Below are 21054 nucleotides of genomic sequence, written 5' to 3' on the forward strand. Positions count from 1 at the left end.
GAGATTACCCTCTCCATAATATTGTAAATCTGATGGAAAGTTTTTACTGAATAATTTTAAGGATGTTACCAAGTATCCACTGTTTTTTTTTTTAATAATACTTTTGACTGTTTTAACTGAAATCATTTGTAACATTTAAGACAAGTATCTGATACCCCTCAATCACCAGAAAAGATGGGAGACCTCTTTATCCTTGAAAAAAGATAAAGCCTAGCAAATATAAGCCTTTCTCAAACTTCAGAATACTCTGAGAAGATCATTTTGATTCTTCCTTATGAAAAAAAGAAACACTCAATCAGGTTCCACAGGGTTCAAATTTCTTAAATATATATATGCTTTAAAAAGAGAGGATATGTTTAATAAAGCACTAAAAAATATAAAGGCTTCCTCCAATTGAGAACAGGATGGTACAGGTGTTCATTTCAACCTGGTGGTCCACTGTTTCAAGTTGAAACATATAAGTGCAGGCCATCAATCTTGGGAAGAAAAAGCAAGAATCAAGGCCCATTTCCCCAGAGTGACCCAGTCAACTAGGTCAGGCAGTAGAGTATGCCAAGGAAATGTTCTCAAACTTCATTAATTACTAGAGCCCAGGCTCCGGTATTTCAGCACAGACAGCTGGTGCCCTGCCCACTCACCCTCCTTATGCTCCTTAGCTTTTATGGAATGTTACAGATAGAGAACTCCTGTCTTCTTTCCCAGGAGAGGAGTGGGTCTGCGGTGGGCCTTTCAAATATTTGCAGTCACAGGGCCAAGGCGAGATGCTGCTAGTGATGCATCAGTGATTCCTTCTTCTGTAGGATAAGATGACTCCTTTCACTATGAAGACAGACCTAGGTTACCTTGGCAAACATCCTGGAAGCACAGAGCAGAAGTGGATGGGCAGAGCCCCATTAATCTCCCTGTCTGACCCCTATCAGTAACTCCTAGCTTTCTACTCTGAGCCTCTAATTATAGCTAACTGAACTGATAAAAATAAGAAGTGTGTTGTTCCTCTAAAGTCAACATTAACCTATAAACATATAACAGATAAAATTTAATATAAACATAATAGTTGACATTTTTTTAATATTAGACTGTTTAATAGTCTAAGTGTGTACATATTGCCATTACCTTGTAATGTAACAAGATGGACTTTCTCCCATCCATCACACTGATTACAAGGAGGTAATTCTTCACCTTTTCATTCAGAACTTGTAAAAGTAAACAACTATCAATTTAAGGGTGAGGGCTGAGTTAGAGAACACTGTTAATTATTTTGACATTTTCTTTAAAAATAAAAGCAAAATGATGCTTTTTTACTTCCCCGGTGGTCCAGGGGCTGAGAATCCCTGCCAATGCAGGGGAAGCGGGTTCAATCCCTGGTCTGGGAAGATCCCACATGCTGTGGGGCAGCTAAGCCTATGAACCACAACTACGGGGCCTGTGCTCTGCAACAAGAGAAGTCACAGTGAGAAGTCCGCACACCACAACCAGAGAGTAGCCCCCACTCGCGGCAACTAGAGAAGGCCTGCGTGTGGCTACCAAGACCCAGTGTAATCAAAAATAATAAACTAAAATTAAAAAAACAATGCCTTTGACTTCTGTAATCCCTTCTACCCTCACTACCTTTCTTTTCCCACTGATAATGACTTCTGTTATTTCTGACATAAAGAAAAAAAAAATCCCAATTTCTATTTATTAGATAAATGTAGAGACTGACCAATTACAGCAGCAGCACGTCAACATCATGAATCCTGAAAGTCAGACTCGCTTCAACCCAGCCAGTAATTAAAATTAGCTCAAATATTTTTCTGCAAACATCCTGAAAAGTAAAGCTAGGTTCCTGCTAAACCTAATCTCTACTGTATTAGGTCATATATTATGGCAATGTTTGATAAGACTGCAAAGTATGAAAAAGTAATTCAGGAAGAAATCTGCTGTTTGTTTTAGCTCAGCAAGAAATCACCCTGTTCCAGCCCAAGGAAATCATATTTCAGAAATTTTCTCAAGACAGAAAGATGTATCATTCTCCCAGAAATAGCCACTGTTGTCTGATCACTTAAAATGATGCAAAGAATGCACTGGCATATAAAAAATTCCTGCTTGACATATATGCTCTTTAAAAAAGTATATGGATAAACAACAAGCTCCTACTGTGCAGCACATGGTACTATTAATATATTCAATATCTTGTGATAAACCATCATGGAAAAGAATGTATATGGATAACAGTCACTTTACTATATAGCAGAAATCAACACAACATTGTAAATCAACTATACTTCAATAAAATTTTTAAAAGCATAAATGTTTTTAATCACTGTTTTTTTTTTTTTTTTTTTTTACCATTACAAGCTAAAGGTATATATCAGAAAATGGAAGGAAAACATTGACTTTCCAGTTCCAACCTGTTTTAAATGGAAATACATGAATAAAGGAAAATGTCTATTTCCTGGGTGGAATAGCAGACACATATACCCAACTACAACAATCCCAAATTCTTTTGCACACAGAACCAAAAAGAAAATGGGAGGAATAGCACTTGGTGAATTTAGGACTTAATTTTATGAGACAGGAAGCTGATGAACAAAATCTGAATCTTTACCAAATACTTATTTAAGCATTTTCCTATGAAATTTTCCATATTTCTTTGCATTGACTTTCAAACAAAATTAGTTGCACTTAATTAATCTCTATGTGTCTAAGCTTCTCAGCTAAGACTATGCTTCAATAGCATTTAAGCATCCATTAAAAAATGGAATTGTGATTTCTCCATTTTCATTTCTAATTTTATTGATTTGATTCTTCTCCCTTGCTAACGGTTTGTCTATTTTATTTATCTTCTCAAAGAACAAGCATTTAGTTTTGTTGATTTTTGCTATAATCTCCTTTTTTTCTTTTTCATTTATTTCTGCTCTGATTTTATTTCTTTCCTTCCTTCCTTCTAATTTTGGGGTTCTTTCTTCTTTTTCTACTTGCTTTAGGTGTAAAGTTAGATTGTTTATTTGATGTTTCTCTTGTTTCTTGAGGTAGGCTTGTATTGCTATGAACCTCCCTCTTAGCACAGCTTTTACTGAATCCCACAGGTTTTGGGTTGTTGTGTTTTCATTTTCATTTGTTTCTAAGCATATTTTTATTTCCTGTTGATTCCTTCCATGATTTGTTGGTTATTCAGAAGCGTTTTGTTTAGCCTCCATACATTTGTATTTTCAATAGTTTTTTTTCCTGTAGGTGACATCTAATCTTACCACACCATGATCAGAAAAGATACTTGAAATTATTTCAATTTTTAAAAATTTACCAAGGCTAGATTTATTGTCCAGGATATGAGCTATCCTGGAGAACGTTCTGTGTGCACTTGAGAAAAAGGTGAAATCCATTGTTTTGGGGTGAAATGCCTTATAGATATCAATTAGGTCTAACTGGTCCATTGTATCATTTAAAGCTGTGTTTCCTTGCTAATTTTCTGTTCGGTTGATCTAGCCATAGGTTTGAGTGGCTAATTCATGTCAATGTATGGCAAAAACCATCACAATATTTTAAAGTAATTAGCCTCCAATTAAAATAAATTAATTAAAAAAACAGAATTGTGTTAAGTCTCTAAGTGTAAATTTAAAGGATATAAGTGCCTGGAAACCAGAGCACATAACCTGGCCATTGTTTTCGTGCTAAAAATGTGTTCCTGTAATATTTTTTTTTTATTTAAAAGCAAAGCATAGCTATTTCCTTATTAATTTTTTTAAGCAACCTACTTTTCTTTAACTTGTGATCTTATTTGCTAAATCTTAAGCAATGCATTCCTGGCTAAGGCTTTTTATTTTATTATTATATTTCCCCAGTGTTCATAATTTTATTTTGAGGAGGGCTCCAACATTACAATAAATCCATTAACACCTGTTGCCAAAAGAAAACTAGGTAACTTCTGCATTGCCACAACCTCTAGCAATTGTCAACAATCCCTCCAGTGAAGCTTTTCTTTGGCTCTGGCATGTACACAGCTGTATCAAGTGTTGCTGTTTGCCTTGGTAACAATGCCTTTTCTTGTGGAGAAGACATATGACACCACCTTGTTACTCGAAATACCCACAGCAGAGTTGGTGCAGGATGGATGGAACACCACAGCTGGGTGGAAGGGATGTAGAACCACACATCTGGGTTAGGTCTACATCCAGACAGGCACTCACACACCACAACAGGAGTGTAAATTTTTCCATTTTGAAAAGAAATCAATTTGGCAAAATGCATCAAGTGTCTTTAGAGTGGTTCCAGTCATTTTATTTATACATATATATATATACACACTCACATATTAATAATTTCTGACCCATTCATTTTGCTTCTACTTATATATGCTAAGGGGACAATATTCAAGAAAATTCCTCAGATTTAGGCAAAAATATATTCACTGCTCCCCTACTGTAACAGTAAAAAGTCAGAAACTTTAATTATTGCTAAATTATTATGCAGACATTAAACATGTTTATGAAGTCTCGTGATTAATATAGGGCGTCTTAAATAACTATTAAATTCACATATATATATCCCTCAAACTTTCAAAATACAAATGTTCAAATACTTAGTATACATGACAATTAGTATAAGTTATTGGAGGCAGACAGTTTTAAAATGGAAAGTAAGTCTCCAATGCTCAGTTTCCAAAATAAATAGTGTGAAGCAGGATGTGTTCAGATTTTATCAAATTAGTCCTGCCTTTTATGATGATGACAGTTTCTCTAACAGTCAGTTTAATTTTCTAGTCAGAGTATCTCAGGGACAAAGTCAAGGTCACAGATTAGGTTTCTAGGGACCTGAGTCTTGATTTCTTTCCATATCACAGGCTGTACACCCAGCTGGGCCCGCTGGGAAACAGTGCAGCCAGACTGGGAGACTCAGTTATCTCAAACTGTTAACCATGATAGGAAAACACCCAAGGCTTCATATTCAGGGCATGTTAAAGACATCATATTTTCATGGTGGTAAAAATACAGCAAAAACTTTTAAAATTAAGTCTAAGCTAACACTACAGAGATACAGCTTTCCTAAATGTCCATATATATACACATATATTTATAGATCTATAAGTATACATATGAAGAATTCAACACATTCTGCAAAGCAGCAAGGACAGATCATACTCCAAGCAGATTACAACAAAACCACCACAGAATTAAAAAACAAGCATTTAAACAAAAACTCAATACATGAATAAAAAGAAACTATTCTCCTAAATAACTGTTTCAAACAAATATAAATCCTAATATGAGACTGTTTTGAAAATAACAAAATGACTTAGAGTGGGAAAGGCATAGAATAAATAAAAACAGGAACTCTACTGATTAAGTCCTATGAGATCTGGTCAAGGTGAGCAGAGAGATAAATACAAGCCTTAAGTAATCAAAATAAGTGGACTACATCTCCAAATGAGGAAAAATACTCATTTGTTAAAAGTTACAAAACAAAATACTTCAGGAACAAATGCATTAAACAGAAAATAACAGAAATAGTAAATCCAAGAGCTTGTTTAAAAATCCAGAGGTAATGGAGAAGAAAATGGCAACCCACTCCAGTGTTCTTGCCTGGAAAATCCCAGGGACGGGGGAGCCTGATGGGCTGCCGTCTATGGGGTCGCACAAGAGTCGCACATGACTGAAGTGACTTAGCAGCAGTACCCATATTATCAAATCCTGTTACACACATCTCACCTACCCAGTTACTAAAGGCTGGCTGAGCCCGTGGTTCGAGGTGCTGTAACGAATAGTTGACTGACACCTAAGTACGTGACATCTGTTGCTCTTCCCGTCATGTGCCAAGTTCTTAATTCCATCAAAATATCACCAGCCTTATTTGTGTTTAATAAGACATGGTTCAGCTCTTACTCAGCCAATGAGACACACATTCCCTGGTATTTTTCCTGTAAATTAATAGTTGGCTTCAGAGAACTACTTTTTCCTGTGAAGATCATTGCTGGAGTCCTGTCTACATCTTGCTTGCTTCTAGCAACCTACCCTCCCCGGCCCCCAGGACCTGTTTTGTAAATCCTGGCCCCTGAGCGCCCATTGCCTTAGGCATGGCATCTTTGCTGTCTGCTATCTTCCTATTGTGTTGTATGGACTCATGTGTCCTTCATTGCCTCAGTTTCTTTCCTTGTCAAGTTTAGACAGCCCTCTAGCAGATCTTGTTTCCAGCCAGATCAAGCCCCTCTCCTAGCTAAGGCCTGACTTCATCCATTCATTCTTTTTGAAAATATTATAAAGTTACACATGCAAAACAGACAAATCAATGAAACAATAGGCCAGAAGCAGAGCCTGTTCTAAGATGGAGGTGTTTTTTAAAGGGAATCACAAGTCAGTGGAAAAGATTGTACAGGATTGTGCAATAAATGATGTTGGACTGGGAAAAAAAAAATGCAGAGGTAAATCTCTTTTAAGTCTACACAGAAGTGAGTACAATTAGAGACAAGGTAAGTACTATGACACACTGATGGAATATAAGTGAGATAATGATAAACAATACAGAAGTATGAAGTTATGCTTTTCAAAGTGCAGTTGACATAATAGAGGGGCAGCAGGAGGCCTGGCAGAGAGGGCAAATAGTTGCAAATGCAGACTGAGAAGAGATCTCTCCCTACCAGCCTCCCAACATCCCACAGTGGAGTGGATCCAGGGTGGAGCACTACAGCTGGGTACAGAAGCACTGGAACCATCTGTCCCAACCCCAGGGGCTAGGTCTACAGGGAGACAGGCATTCACATTCTGCCATGAAGTGGACAATGGTCCCCTTTTTTAAAGAAACTGGTTGAGCAAAAAGTATCAAGCAGTTACAGTTTTAAAAATAAATATTTCTAACTTCTGATCCTGCAATTTTGCATCTAATAATACACACTAAGAAAATGTTTAAAAATAAAATAACCCACAGGCTTAGGCACAAATACATTCAATGACCCACTATTTTAACAGAAAAGCATCAGAAACCTAAATTATTATTCAGAATTTAATATATCCATGAAAACATTAAAATGAGAACATCCTTCATCTATAAAGTTACATGAAAATGGGAATAAAGTTGAGATTATACAAAAATATATACAAAGGAAGGACTGACTGGAAGGAAAATACATCAACATTTTAATAGCATTTGCCCTTGGTCTAAAAACAGCCTTAAGAGACTGATTTTTAAAACCTCTGATGCTTAAATGTGGCGAGAATGAATAAGATAATGCATGCTAAAATGCTTATCACCATACCGGGCACAGAGTTCCTTAAGAGAAACGTAAGTGATCCACATGTAGGATCACCTTCTACCTCACACCTGACCAGTTTGTGCCTTTAGTCAAAACTGATCTTTGTTTAACTTCTAACCTTTGTTTAAAGTGGGAACAATCATAGTTATCTGATAGGGGCCATGAAGATGAAATGAAACAGATAATGCAAACTGCTGAACTCAGGTATTCAACAAATGTTAGTATTCTCTCTTCTCTTTTTAGGAGACTATAAATTTTGTTTATGCTAGACAGTTCTGAGGGAGTTTAAAAAATTGACTCTAAATTCAATACTACTTAGTCAGTTAAAAAACATATGCAGGAACATACTCAAATAAGGTCTGGCTCCAAAAAGCTCATGTACTGCTCCAGGTGGCAAATAGGCTTTAAAACGGAGCAACACTGACCTAAAGTTCTCCAAGGAAGCGACCCAGAATGCCACTTTTCAAAAGAAAACATTCTCATGGATGTATAAATAGGTTTAACATTCCCAACCATGGCTTCATTTATATGCTACTTCCAAACTAGGAAATGCTGCAAAAAATTTCCCTGTTGATTCCAACCTACTCAGAAGCGACTTAGAAGAAACGAGTTGTGTTCTGTAGAAGAAACTTTTAACCTAAACCTGTCTGCATGAGGCTGAATGGAGGTAATCATGAAACCATTCTTTCCCAATCCAGTAGTACAATAAGTTAATTCTTAAACACAGAGCTGCTACCATTTTCTCCCCACTAGTAACTAGACAGGAAAACTAGATGGATGCGAGGGGTGGGGGTGGGGGTTGGCGGGGGGGAGAACTTTATAGGACTAAATGGTCTCCAGCTCTTTGGTTTACTTAAGTTACAAAACTTTGACTAATAAGCCTTTGTTCAGTCATTCAATTGTGTCCAACTCTTTGTGACCTCATGGACTGCAGCACTCCATGATTCCCTGTCCTTCACCATCTACCGGAGCTTGCTCAAACTCATGTCCATTGAATTGATGATGCCATCCAACCATCTCATCCTCTGTTGTCCCCTTCTACTCCTTCCTTCAATCTTTCCCAGCATCAGGGACTTTTCTAATGAATTGGCTCTTTGTATCAGGTGGCCAAAGTACTGGAGCTTCAGCTTCAGCATCAGACCTTCCAATGAACACTCAGGATTGATTTTCTTTAGGACTGACTGCTTTGATTTCCTTGTAGTCCAAGGGACTCTCAAGAGTCTTCCCTAACACCACAGTTCAAAAGCAGCAATCCTTTGGCAGTCAGCCTTCCTTATGGTCCAACTCTCACATCCATACTTGACTACTGGAAAAACCATAGCTTTGACGAGACAGACCTTTGTTGGCAAAGTAGTATCTCTGCTTTTTAATATGCTGTCTAGGTTTGTCATAGATTTTCTTTCAAGGAGCAAGTCTTTTTAACTTCATGGCTACAGTGATTTTGGAGCCCCTCAAAATAAAGTCTGTCACTGTTTGCATTGTTTCCTCCTCTATTTGCCATGAAGTGATGGGACCAGGTGCCATGATCTTCATTTTTCGAATGCTGAGTTTTAAGCCAGCTTTTTCACTTTCCTCTTTCACCCCCATCAAGAGGCTCTTTAGTTCCTCTTCGCTTTCTCCCATAAGGGTGATGTCATCTGAGGTTATTGATATTTCTCCCAGCAATCTTGATTCTAGCTTGTGCTTCTTCCAGCCCAGCATTTCTCATGATGTGCTCTGCATATAAGTTAAATAAGCAGCTTGACAATATACATCCTTGACATACTCCTTTCCCAATTTTGAACCAATCTGTTATTCCATGTCTGGTTCTGACTGTTGCTTCTTGACTGCATACAGGTTTCTCAGGAGGCAGGTAAGGTGGTCTGGCATTCCCATCTCTTTAAGAATTTCCCAAAGTTTATTGTGATCCACACAGTCAAAGGCTTTAGCATAGTCAATGAAGCAGATGTTTTTCTGGAATTCTCTTGCTTTTTTATGATTCAGCAGATGTTGGCAACTTGATGTCTGGTTCCTCTGCCTTTTCTAAATCCAGCTTGAACATCTGGAGGCTCTCAGTTCACATACTGTTGAAGCCTGGCTTGGAGAATTTTGAGCATTACTTTGCTAGTGTGTGAGATGAGTGCAACTGTGTGGTAGTTTGAACATTCTTTGGCATTGCCTTTCTTTGGGATTGGAATGAAAACTGACCTTTTCCAGCCCTGTGGACACTGCTGAGTTTTCCAAATTTGCTGGCATATTGAGTGAAGCACTTTCACAGCATCATCTTTTAGAATCTGAAATAGTTCAGTTGGTATTCCATCACCTCCACTAGCTTTATTCGTAGTGATGCTTCCTAAGGCCAACTTGACTTTGCACACCAGGATGTCTGGCTCTAGGTGAGGAATCACACCATCGTGGTTATCTGGATCATTAAGATCTTTTTATGCATAGTTCTTCTGTGTATTCTTGCCACCTCTTCTTAATATCTTCTGCTTTGTTTAGGCCCTTACCCTTTCTGCCCCAATTTATGTGCCAATCTTTACATGAAATGTTCCCTTGGTATCTCTAATTTTCTTGAAGAGATCTCTACTCTTTCCAATTCTATTGTTTTTCCTCTTTTTTTTTTTTTTTTGCATTGTTCACTTAGAAAGGCTTTCTTTTCTCTCCTTGCTATTCTTTGGAACTATGCATTCAGATGGATATATCTTTCCTTTTCTCCTTTGACTTTTGTTTCTCTTCTTTTCTCAGCTATTTGTAAGGCCTCCTCAGACAACCATGTTGCCTTTTTGCATATCTTTTTCTTAGGGGTGGTTCTGATCACCACCTCCTGCACAATGTTATGAACCTCTGTCCATAGTTCTTCAGGCACTCTATCAGTTCTAATCCCTTGAATCTATTTGTCACTTCCACTGTTTAATCATAAGGGATTTGATTTAGGTTATGTCTGAATTGTCTAGTGGTTTTCCCTACTTTTTTCAATTTAAGTCTGAATTTAGCAATATGGAGTTCATGATCTGAGCCACAGTCAGCTCCCAATCTTGTTTTTGTTGACTGTATAGAGCTCCTCCATCTTTGGCTGCAAATATATAATCAATCTGACATTGATTATCGGGTGATGTCCATGTGTAGAGTCGTCTCTTGTGCTGTTGGAAGAGGGTGTGTTCTATGACCAGTGCATTCTATTGGCTAAACTCTTAGCCTTTGTCCTGCTTCATTTTGTACTCCAAGACCAAACTTGCCTGTTATTCCAGGTATCTCTTGACTTCCTATTTTTGCATTCCAGTCCCCTATGATGAAAATGACATCTCTTTTTGGTGTTAATTTTAGAAGGTCTTGTAGGGCTTCCCTGGTAGCTCAGAGGCTAAAGCATCTGCCTGCAATGTGGGAGACCAGGGTTCAATCCCTGAGTTGGGAAGATCCTCTGGAGAAGGAAATGGCAACCCACTCCAGTACTCTTGCCTGGAAAATCCCATGGATGGAGGAGCCTGGTAGGCTACAGTTCATGGGGTCACAAAGGTTGGACATGACTGAGCGACTTAACTTTCACTTTCTTTTCTAGAAGGTCTTGTAGGTCTTCATAGAACCATTCAACTTCAGCTTCTTTGGTATTAGTGGTTGGGGAATAGACTTGGATTACTGTGATACTGAATGGTTTGCCTGGGAAATGAACCAAGATCATTCTGTCATTTTTGAGATTGCACCCAATCTGAATGCACTGCATTCAGACTCTCGTGTTGACTATGAGGGGTACTCCATTTCTTCTAAGGGATTCTTGCCCACAGTAGTAGATAAAACGGTCATCTGAATTAAATTTCCCCCTTCCAGTCCATTTTAGTTCACTGATTCCTAAAATGTCAATGTTCACTCTTGATATCTCCTGTTTGGCCTAGTAAGCCTAGTGGTCTTCAAAAGGATATAGGAGTGGACTTGCAAAGGGAAAACAGAGGATGTCATATTTTAGTGTTTCTTTTAGGCCCACAGGCATAATTGTGTAAGGGTGAGGCCAGTATGCCTTGCTGCCTGAGCAACCACATTTGTGCCAAGTGACTCTGTCTCCCACTTGCTCATCACCTATGAGTACCCCATACCAGTCGGGTATTTACACCACTTTCTAGTGATCAAACAAGCTACCAGGATTGAACTGAATTTGTTGGGTCAGAGACCCTCAACATTTCTGAACCACAGACTAATCTGAGATTCTGATAGGAAAAAAAGTAGTGAGGGTGGAGGGAACCTCTGCCAAACAAAGCATAGACAAACAGATAATTCTGGATTCAGTTTCACTGACACTTCTCACTTAAAGCCCAAAGGATAGACACTGGTGGTGATTCTACTTCCTATTTGGAAATACAGAAATATATGTATACTCAAGCAATTCTAAAATGACAGATTATATGTTTCAACAATGCACAAGGTACTTACGAGGTTTACTCACACGTTTCAATACCTTATTATTAGTGGCAATGAGAGAAGTCCCATCAGAAATAAAACAGCACATTTATTCTCAAACACAATGCATGGAACTGACACAGACAGAATATCACTCCAGTTACACAATAGCTATTCAGAGCTCTCAGTTAATGGAATATTCACAGTTTGAGACTGAACACAATGCACAAAGAATAGAAACATAGACAAAGTTGCCATATTAGGGGTGTGGATAACATAATTAGTTTCTGAGCAACAGAGACTTTAGTAACGGTTTTATATAAAATAAACAAAATTAGTTTCTATTAATGATCAGTATATAAAGTCTGACAAAATATTTCATCAGTTTGCTTTAAACAGTTTTATATGACAGAGCTAAGCTATTCAGACTTGTTTTGCATTTTCTCTTAAACAACCAAAAAAAGTACTTGTTGTAATTCCTTCTACATGTGATGAGATATTATCTGAAGTTATAGTATCTGGCTGTCAGAATGATCTGAGAATCAATGCATCTGTTTCCCAATTTGTAAGATATGAACAATAATACTTTTTCCACAAAGATGGGAAGTACATCTTTTCAAGGAAAAAAAAATGTTTGTCTATGTCAGTTCAGCCTATATTCCACAATAATTGTCTTGCATTCATTCAATAATTATTTAGTGAGTTGCAATTATGAGTCAAACATTAAAAAGTTGAAATTCAGTTCTGTCCGACTCTTTGCAACCCCATGGACTGTAGTCTACCAGGCTCCTTTGTCCATGGGATTTTCCAGACAAGAGTACTGAAGTGGGTTGCCATTTCCTTCGCCAGGGGATCTTCCCAACCCAGGGATCAAACCCAGGACTCCCACATTGTAGACAGAGGCTTTACCATCTGAGCCACCAGGGAAGTCTATTAAGCAAAATCAGACCCCATTTCTTTCTTGACGAAGCTTATTCACTCCTTCAACCATTAGAAAGATTTAGGTTGAAAATTCTACTAGCTGATAGTGACAGCTAATATTTGTGTAACATTTTAAAGTACTATCCTATGTATCATCTCATGCAATCTTCATGATAACTCTTTGAGAAGAACTGATAATTGATAATTACTCATCACATTTTACAGGTTAAGAAACTAAGGCTTAGGAGTCCAAGTGGCTTACCCCCAGCAGTGCAGCTGGAATCCACTGCTCTAATGATATCAAAACACCACCTCATATCACTGGAGTTGGGTTGTGGGTGATGAGAATCAAACATGTGCTAGATCATTATTAGGAATGTAATCTATAGCAGCTTTTTGCCTGTTTCCATCCTTTCAAGAAGCAGAAATTACTAGCTCTGGTAGTGTGTAGAAAACGTAGTTCATTTCATTTGGGAAAGCCTGACTTTTCTTTTTTTTTAATTTTTTAATTATTATTATTTTTTTTTACTTTACAATATTGTATTGGTTTTGCCATACATCAACATGCATCTGCCATGGATATACACGTGTTCCCCATCCTGAACCCCCCTCCCACCTCCCTCCCCATATCATCCCTTTGGGTCATCTCAGTGCACCAGCCCCAAGCCTCCTGTATCCTTCATGGAACCTGGACTGGCGATTCGTTTCTTATATGATACTATACATGTTTCAATGCCATTCTCCCAAATCATCCCCCCACCAAAGAGTCCAAAAGACTGTTCTATACATCTGTGTCTCTTTTGCTGTCTTGCATACAGGGTTGTCATTACCATCTTTCTAAATTCCATATATATATGCGTTAGTATACTGTATTGGTGTTTTTCTTTCTGGCTTACTTCACTCTGTATAATAGGCTCCAGTTTCATCCACCTCATTAGAACTGATTCAAATGTATTCTTTTTAATGGCTGAGTAATACTACATTGTGTATATGTACCACCGATTTCTTATCCATTCATCTGCTGATGGACATCTAGGTTGCTTCCATGTCCTGGCTATTATAAACAGTGCTGTGATGAACATTGGGGTACACGTGTCTCTTTCCCTTCTGGTTTCCTCAGTGTGTATGCCCAGCAGTGGGATTGCTGGATCATAAGGCAGTTCTATTTCCAGTTTTTTAAGGAATCTCCACACTGTTCTCCATAGTGGCTATACTAGTTTGCATTCCCACCAACAGTGTAAGAGGGTTCCCTTTTCTCCACACCCTCTCCAGCATTTATTGCTTATAGACTTTTGGATCGCAGCCATTCTGACTGGCGTGAAATGGTACCTCATTGTGGTTTTGATTTGCATTTCTCTGATAATGAGTGATGTTGAGCATCTTTTCATGTGTTTGTTAGCCATCTGTATGTCTTCTTTGGAGAAATGTCTATTTAGTTCTTTGGCCCATTTTTTGATTGGGTTGTTTATTTTTCTGGAATTGAGCTGCTGGAGTTGCTTGTATATTTTTGAGATTAGTTAGTTGTTTGTCAGCTGCTTCATTTGCTATTATTTTCTCCCATTCTGAAGGCTGACTTTTCTAAGTTATAAAAAAACATTAATTTGCCAGAAGTCACAGTCATGGAGCCTCAGGGCTGAGTTGCAGCCTGATACACAGCTCCATTCACTGACTGATTCCTACAATCTTGTGTGTGTGTATGTGTGTGTATGTGTGCGTGATTTGTTTTATTGTAATATTTGCTTTACTGTGGTGGTCTGAAACTGAACCTGCAATATGTCTGAGATACGCCTGTATGTATGCACGTGTATGTGTATGGATATGTATATGTATGCATATATACACACACATATGTGTGTATGTGCTTACTAGATCAGTCATGTCTGACTCTTGGTGACCCCTTGGACTGTAGCCCACCAGGGTCCTCTTGTCCATGGGGATTCTCCAGGCAAGAATACTTGAGTGGGTTGCCATGCCCTCTTCCAGGGGATCTTCCCAACCCAGGGATCGAACCCAGGTCTCCCACATTGCAGGCAGATTCTTTACCATCTGAGCCATCAGGGAAGCCCAAGAATACTGGAGTGGGTAGCTTATCCCTTCTCCAGGGGATCTTCCGCACCCAGGAATCGAACTAGGGTCTCCTGCATTGCAGGCAGATTCTTCACCAGCTGAGCTACCCAGGAAGCCATATACATATACATACATACATACATATATATATTTTTTTTCCACAATATATTTTAAATTTTACTTTTGAATTATCAAGTCAGTATTCTTTTAACTTTATTCACGTATTTAACTTTATCCACATATTTATTTTAAAATTTATCCACTTATTTTCCTGCAACTTTCTGCTTCCTTCTGTGATCATTTTCCTTCTGCCCAAAGAATCGCCTTTACTTTTTTATTTTCTCTACAATCCTATTTGATTGCAGAAATCTTCCACAATATTTTCCTTATAGATTCTTAACAATGAGTTTGCTACAACAGTGTAACTGACATGATAAGACTAAAAAATCACATCTCTAGATAAAATAATCATCTGGTGATATGTAAAAACTTTCATGGTATTTTTCAAGGGTTGCAGATCATGGTCCAACATACAACCTACTGCCAAAATCCCTTCTACAATATCTTTGATTTGGGGTGGAGGAGGGCAGTCCAAATTCTTTAGTATGTCCAGTTCTACTGGTAAGACAATTTGGCAATAAGTATCCAAAGCCGTAAAAATATAAAACGACTAACTCAGACCCAATTATTCCATTTCTGAGAATTTGTCCTAAAGAATTAACCTGACAAGCACACAGTGAGGAGACTATCCCAAAGATGTTCACTGCAGTGTCGTTATTTATGATATTAAAAAACTGGAAAGAATCAAAATGACTATCAGTAAGGGATGATTTCAATAATACAGGAGTGTATTCATATAATGGAATGCTATGCTCCTATTAGAAATATAATACAGATATATAACATGAAACGATACACACGCTATATCTGGTGAAAAGGCATTTACTGAATAGTATAATCCCCATCTTACCTATGTATACACAGAAAAAAATCTTGATTTAACTGACAAAGAAAGGAATCGTCTTCTGTGCCTATTCAAAAGTTCTAACTCTGCTCCCTCAGGCTGAAAATTAACTTTGCTCTCCTTTTCACTTAACAGCCTTTCAAATGTTCCTGGCAGTGCACTGTTTCTAGTCCATTTACCTCCCTGGTTTGCCCTCTGAAAATGTGGAGCTCAGAACTGAACACAAGCCCTCAGAGGCATCCTGACCAAAGCAGAAAACAATGGGATGATTATCTTCTTTGTTCTGAGAGCTGTGACACTAAATCTGTTGGAGATGGCCAACTATGTCAAATGGCTGGCTAAAACCTAAATCTCTTTAAGGAGAGCTGCTATTGATCCAGGTCTCTCCAATTCATAGGCACACAACTCGCCCCTGCCCCCTCCATCCAGATATCAGGAAGTTGCATTCAGTAGAGCTTAGTTGTGTATTCGCTCATGTTGATGGTCTTTAGCTTTTGAGAACCCTTTTCTATTCCAATTTCTGACAATCCATTGCTCAGCTTCCCTCCCAACTCTGCAACACAGATTTGACCCACCATTCTTTATCAAAGATCACTTTTTTCAAACCACAACACCAAGTCATTTTGGAAGGGCTATTTAAACATTTATAATAATTTAAAATACTTTTATATTAAAACAAATACAGGTAAGTTAAAATGTGAAATACAGAGTGGATTGATCTTTGTGAAAAGACAGGAAACAAAAGAGAAGGAACTCTTTCAAGGAAAAGAACTAAATTGGAAGCCTAGCCAACAAAGGTACAAAAGTAAACAAAAAAAAAAAAAAGAAAGAAAAGTAAACAAGTAAAACTAAAACTATGCTGGAAAGTCATGACACAGGGAAGTAGCCAGAGAGAAAGCACCAAATGGGTTAGGAACTTAATTTGAGTAAGTAAAGTAATTGGATAAATGATTGAATTATCTTAATGGAACAAGGACATTAAATTTTAAAATCCCACCTTGGATCATTGGAGTAATGAAAAACAGCTATTAAAAAGGAAAACCTAATAGTCACTGTGTCTAATTTATTTCATTTTCTAAAGCTTAGTTTTCTAAGTATCTTTTTATACATCATGGCACCTTAATCATTATAACTTTAAAGTGATCTTGGGTATATTTATATTTTATCTTATCAAAGGGACCAAAGTGAAATAAGACTAAAATACCATGTAAGGTAAATAACACTGATGCAACTATTTCTACCTCTTGTGTTCTTATCTAGATCATTCAACATACTCAGAATCCTTTGTTTTTTCTTGCAAAAAGAAAATGAAAGTAGTAGTGCAATTTATCAGGATGATAGCTAATAGTACAGATTATTTACTAAGCACTCTACAACCACATGAAGTTGATAACATGATTATACCTACTTCATAGATGTGGAAACAGACTTCATGGTTAAATGATATTATAGTATTAGAGTCATGTCTAGTAACTGGCAGCACTGGGACTCTAAAATTGGCATGGCGGACCCTACAACTTCTCTTTCTATAGCACATACATACATGCACAAACAAAAGAATTTTTATATGGGCAATATCTATTCCTTAATCTAAACTAAGGAAATTAAATAAGATAAGCTAAATAATAAATAAACTTTAATATGCCTCAAGATTTTTTTGAGGTTCATTATCGGATGTGGCTCCAAAATTTCCCTTCCTCCTCAAAATAAGGCTTTAAAAAATGTGTCTGTATTCAGTTACAACTTTTGGTTTCTTCTTCTAAATAAAACAGATTCCAGAGAAAGAAGAAATAAGAATTGCAACCTACCACCCCTTTCCCGTCATCAACTCTGAAGTAATATTTTCATTAGAGTAGAAAGATTAAAAAGTAGTTTTCTTAAGTATAGCTCTGTAAAGTTTAAGGATTACTTTAAATACGACCAATGATGTTTGTCTATATACAAATTAATGATGTTATTACAGCATCATGAAGTTAAAAGTTTTTTTGTTTTTATTTTAGAAGGATTTGTCAGCATCTTTATCACCACTAAAAGGTACTTTTAACTTTTCAAAGGAATATTTTCCTAATTGTATTTTGAGAAACACATTTTCAAAAACATTCACACATTGGGAACACACATTTCTTGTTAAATCAAATATTTCATATTCCAGTACAAGTCTGGACTTATCAAATCTGAAAGAATTTCCGAAGGCTTTCCAAACCAGCCTATGTGATTTAATATCCAGCCAAATAGGAATCTTAAACTTTTGGGTTACTGCAGCTAATTCTCAGTCACTGCAAGGAAAGAAGAAATCCAGCAAAGCTTCTGACACCAAAACATCCCAGAGTAAGGTCAATTCCCATAACATGCAAATTAGAATATTTTACCTAATTGGATTCAGAATCCTGATTTATGTTTATTCATTTGACTCATTTAATTTAGCAGTATGGGCAATTATGTCATATATCTAGCACAATGGAAGAGTTCAATTATTCTAGATTCATACAGTATGTACCTGGCATGTCTAAGTTATATGTTGTCAAGACAAGTGTTGCAGGAAGAAGAGGCAGATCACCTACTGTTCTCCCAGTAATGGGGATAACATGGAGTCACTGTCCGACCCATGACCCTGGTGGACATCAGAATAACGCTTTATCATCTGAGCCACCAGGGAAGCTATGGATAGAACTATAAACCAACTGTCTTGTGTTTCCTGAGTTAGCTTACACGGGTGTCTTTTAATTATGTCATTAACTTTTTTCTACCTTTCCCGAAGATTGGGGTCTCCAGAACAGTGTAAGTGATATTCTATTCCTAGATCTATCAACACCTCTTGAGTTACAGCAGCTTTAAAGGTGGAGCATTATTGCTCTGAACTTTAGACTTTAAGATCCCACTTATATCATAAGAAGTCAGTACAGTAAGATTTTGCCCATTCACTAACCTCCGGCTTTAGTGGATACTGTTTTTGATGTGAAAATAGGTGACAGTCATTGAGCTTGATAAAGATAGGAAGAGCATTTTGTGCTCAACCCACAGTTTTTCCATCAGTCCACACACTAGGATTTACAGTTTGTTCCATTAGAAAGAGCTGGTTCCATATTCATGAAAACAGAGGCCTGGAGAATGGTACGGGGACAGAAATAATGCTGATGTAATTAGATGGGTCAATAGCTTGCCCCTGAGAAGGCCATTTCCTAGTCTCAGACTGCATCCACAGCCCAAAGCAGAATGTTATTCTGATGTCCACCAGCAATGTGGGAGATCTGGGTTTGATCCCTGGATCGGGAAGATCCCCTGGAGAAGGCAATGGCACCCCACTCCAGTACTCTTGCCTGGAAAATTCCATGGATGGAGGAGCCTGGTGGGCTACAGTCCATGGGGTTGCAAAGAGTCGGACATGACTGAGCAACTTGACTTTCTTTCTTCTTTCTTTCTATACCATTCTTGAAGTATGGTCCCCAGATCATCAGCAGCAGCAGCATCACCTGGGAACTTGTCTCAGACAAATCCCTGACCTCCTGAATCAGCAAGTCTGGGGACGGGGTCCAGCAATCTGAGATTTTTAAAAAATGTTTATTGGAGTATAGTTGCTTTACAATGTGTTAATTTCTGCTGTATAGCAAAGTGAATGTATGTATACACATACATATAGTCCTTCTTTTTTGGATTTCCTTCCCATTTAGTTCACTCCAGAGCATTGAGTAGAGTTCCCTTTGCTATACAGTAGGTTCTCATTTGGAGAAGGCAATGGCACCCCACTCCAGTACTCTTGCCTGGAAGATCCCATGGATGGAGGATCCCATGGATGGAGGAGCCTGGTAGGCTGCAGTCCATGGGGTCGCTAGTAGTCGGACACGACTGAGTGACTTCACTTTCACTTTTCACTTTCATGCATTGGAGAAGGAAATGGCAACCCACTCCAGTGTTCTTGCCTGGAGAATCCCAGGGATGGGGGAGCCTGGTGGGCTGCCGTCTATGGGGTCGCACAGAGTCGGACACGACTGACGCGACTTAGCAGCAGCTGCGGCAGCAGCAGGTTCTCATTAGTTATCTGTTTTATACATAGTATCAGTAGTGTATCTATGTCAGTCTCACTCTTCCAATTCATCCCCCTTCTCCCACTTGGTGTTCATACATTTGTTCTCTCTGTTTGTATCTCTATTTCTGCTTTGCAAATAGATTCATCTGTAGTAGTTTTCCAGAATCCACATATATATGGTAATGGCAACCCACTCCAGTACTCTTGCCTGGAAAATCCCATGGATGGAGGAGCCTGGTAGGCTGCAGTCCACGGGGTCGCTAAGAGTCGGACATGACTGAGCGACTTCACTTTCACTTTTCACTTTCATGCATTGGAGAAGGAAATGGCAACCCACTCCAGTGTTCTTGCCTGGAGAATCCCAGGGACGGGGGAGCCTGGTGGGCTGCTGTCTTTGGGGTCACACAGAGTCGGACACGACTGAAGTGACTTAGCAGCAGCATATGATATTTGTTCTTCTCTTTCTTACTTCCTTCATCCTATATGACAGCATCTAAGTCCAATCCATGTCTCTGCATACAGCAAAAATTTCATTTCCTTTTTAGGGCTGAATAATATTCCATTATATATATGAACCACATCTTCTTTATCTGTTCCTACTGATGGGCACTTAGGTTGTTTCCATGTCCTCGCTATTGTAAACAATGCTGCAATAAACAGTAGGCCCCATGTATCTTTTGGAATTATGGTTTTCTCTAGGTATATGCCCTGGAGTGGGATTGCTGGGTCATATGGCAGTCCTTTTTTAGCTTTTTAAGGAATCCCCATACTATTCTCCATATATTAAAATTCAGATTGCAACCCTCTTACACTGTTGGTAGCAATCTGAGTTTTTAGATCCCTAAGGGGATCAGATGAGCATTACTATCTGAGAATCATTGCTATAAATGATATTTTTAAAATAATCATTCACTGAGATTATACGTGGGTTTAATTTCCATTATAACCACTAAGAGTAATTTACTGATCTTCCCAAATTCCTATAAAATAAATTCAAAGGGAAGCTCTGAATTTACCAAAAGTTCAGGGTAAAAGTAATAAATGTCAAATTTACCAACAGTTCCTATTTCTTTTTTATTATGTGGTCTCTAGAAAAAAATCCTCACTATAGTTAAGAAAATACTTCACTACATTAATCAAATTTACTGAATCCTCTATACTTCTCTGGTTCCCCAATACATGAGTTGACTCCCAATTACTGCCCAAAACAAACTTGACCCTGAAACCAGAATTGCATGGGGCTTCAGAGCAAGGGCCTGAGTTCCTCTCAGATGTCACTTTCCACATGGGTGCTCCCAAAAAACTCAGTCACTTTAAGCCTCAAATTTCCCAAATGTGAAAAATGAAAATTACGGTATGATCTTCATCATGGGGAAGTAGTCAAAATAAAAAACATTTAAAACATATAGCCTGGCAAAAAGCAGCTCTCAACACACAATAGTAATTTTATCATTATCAGCTAACAGAACTATTCAATATTAAATACTT

General features: G+C 38.0%; 1 protein-coding gene across 5 annotated transcripts in view; it reads right to left on the reverse strand.

Annotated features, from left to right (window-relative positions):
* Positions 1-21054, reverse strand: part of KANK1 (KN motif and ankyrin repeat domains 1) — a 217994-nt gene that overhangs the window by 151459 nt on the left and 45481 nt on the right. Inside the window, exon 2 of one of the 5 annotated variants that reach the window (XM_002689629.7) lies at positions 639-855. The exons of the other annotated variants lie outside the window; for them this stretch is intronic. The gene's annotated coding sequence lies outside the window, so the exon portion shown is untranslated. The remainder of the gene's footprint in view (positions 1-638; positions 856-21054) is intronic. 5 annotated transcript variants of the gene reach the window in all.

This window comes from Bos taurus, chromosome 8 (assembly GCF_002263795.3).
Source record: "Bos taurus isolate L1 Dominette 01449 registration number 42190680 breed Hereford chromosome 8, ARS-UCD2.0, whole genome shotgun sequence".
In the NCBI taxonomy this organism is placed as follows: Eukaryota; Metazoa; Chordata; class Mammalia; order Artiodactyla; family Bovidae; genus Bos; species Bos taurus.